The sequence below is a fragment of the Lolium rigidum genome, chromosome 6, assembly GCF_022539505.1.
Source record: "Lolium rigidum isolate FL_2022 chromosome 6, APGP_CSIRO_Lrig_0.1, whole genome shotgun sequence".
In the NCBI taxonomy this organism is placed as follows: domain Eukaryota; kingdom Viridiplantae; phylum Streptophyta; class Magnoliopsida; order Poales; family Poaceae; genus Lolium; species Lolium rigidum.
In genome coordinates, this window is record NC_061513.1 from 272914801 (window position 1) to 272917300 (window position 2500).

Below are 2500 nucleotides of genomic sequence, written 5' to 3' on the forward strand. Positions count from 1 at the left end.
CCCACCCGACTATACTCCACCGTGTCGTTAGGCGATTTCCGGCGTCGGCCCGACTTAGCCGTTTTAGCCCGTACCGTCGTTTTGGCTGCCGCGCCATGGTTTTTCACCGTATTTCGACCGCCGCGCGCCCACCCGACTATACTCCACCGTGTCGTTAGGCGATTTCCGGCGTCGGCCCGACTTAGCCGTTTTTAGCCCGTACCGTCGTTTTGGCTGCCGCGCCATGGTTTTTCACCGTATTCCGACCGCCGCGCGCCCACCGACTATACTCCACCGTGTCGTTAGGCGATTTCCGGCGTCGGCCCGACTTAGCCGTTTTTAGCCCGTACCGTCGTTTTGGCTGCCGCGCCATGGTTTTTCACCGTATTTCGACCGCCGCGCGCCCACCCGACTATACTCCACCGTGTCGTTAGGCGATTTCCGGCAGTCGGCCCGACTTAGCCGTTTTTAGCCCGTACCGTCGTTTTGGCTGCCGCGCATGGTTTTTCACCGTATTTCGACCGCCGCGCGCCCACCCGACTATACTCCACCGTGTCGTTAGGCGATTTCCGGCGTCGGCCCGACTTAGCCGTTTTAGCCCGTACCGTCGTTTTGGCTGCGGCGCTGTGGTTTTCACCGTATCCGACCGCCGCAGCGCCCACCCGACTATACTCCACCGTGTCGTTAGGCGATTTCCGGCGTCGGCCCGACTTAGCCGTTTTTAGCCCGTACCGTCGTTTTGGCTGCAGCGCCATGGTTTTTCACCGTATTTCGACCGCCGCGCGCCCACCGACTATACTCCACGTGTCGTTAGGCGATTTCCGACGTCGGCCCGACTTAGCCGTTTTTAGCCCGTACCGTCGTTTTGGCTGCCAGCGCATGGTTTTTCACCGTATTTCGACCGCCGCAGCGCCCACCGACTATACTCCACCGTGTCGTTAGGCGATTTCCGGCGTCGGCCCGACTTAGCGTTTTAGCCCGTACCGTCGTTTTGGCTGCAGCGCATGGTTTTTCACCGTATCTCGACCGCCAGCGCCCACCGACTATACTCCGTGTCGTTAGGCGATTTCCGGCGTCGGCCCGACTTAGCCGTTTTTGCCCGTACCGTCGTTTTGGCTGCCAGCGCTATGGTTTTTCACCGTATCCGACCGCCAGCGCGCCACCCGACTATACTTCACCGTGTCGTTAGGCGTTTTCCGGCGTCGGCCCGACTTAGCCGTTTTAGCCCGTACCGTCGTTTTGGCTGCCGCGCTGTGGTTTTTCACCGTATCCGACCGCCGCGCGCCCACCCGACTATACTCCACCGTGTCGTTAGGCGATTTCCGGCGTCGGCCCGACTTAGCCGTTTTTAGCCGTACCGTCGTTTTGGCTGCCGCGCATGGTTTTTCACCGTATTTCGACCGCCGCGCGCCCACCCGACTATACTCCACCGTGTCGTTAGGCGATTTCCGGCGTCGGCCCGACTTAGCCGTTTTAGCCCGTACCGTCGTTTTGGCTGCCGCGCCATGGTTTTTCACCGTATTTCGACCGCCGCAGCGCCCACCCGACTATACTCCACCGTGTCGTTAGGCGATTTCCGGTCGGCCCGACTTAGCCGTTTTTAGCCCGTACCGTCGTTTTGGCTGCCGCGCCATGGTTTTTCACCGTATTCGACCGGCAGGGCGCCACCCGGCTATACTCCATCGTGTCGTTAGGCGGTTTCCGCCGTCGGCCCGACTTAGCCGTTTTTAGCCCGTACCGTCGTTTTGGCTGCCGCGCCATGGTTTTTCACCGTATTTCGACCGCCGCAGCGCCCACCCGACTATACTCCACCGTGTCGTTAGGCGATTTCCGGCGTCGGCCCGACTTAGCCGTTTTTAGCCCGTACCGTCGTTTTGGCTGCCGCGCCATGGTTTTTCACCGTATTCCGACCGCCAGCGCGCCACCCGACTATACTCCACCGTGTCGTTAGGCGATTTCCGGCGTCGGCCCGACTTAGCCGTTTTTAGCCCGTACCGTCGTTTTGGCTGCCGCGCCATGGTTTTTCACCGTATCTCGACCGCCGCGCGCCCACCCGACTATACTCCACCGTGTCGTTAGGCGATTTCCGGCGTCGGCCCGACTTAGCCGTTTTTGCCCGTACCGTCGTTTTGGCTGCAGCGCCATGGTTTTTCACCGTATCCGACCGCCGCGCGCCCACCCGACTATACTTCACCGTGTCGTTAGGCGATTTCCGGCGTCGGCCCGACTTAGCCGTTTTAGCCCGTACCGTCGTTTTGGCTGCCGCGCTGTGGTTTTTCACCGTATCCGACCGCCGCGCGCCCACCGACTATACTCCACCGTGTCGTTAGGCGATTTCCGGCGTCGGCCCGACTTAGCCGTTTTTAGCCGTACCGTCGTTTTGGCTGCCGCGCATGGTTTTTCACCGTATTCCGACCGCCGCGCGCCCACCCGACTATACTCCACGTGTCGTTAGGCGATTTCCGGCGTCGGCCCGACTTAGCCGTTTTTAGCCCGTACCGTCGTTTTGGCTGCCGCGCCA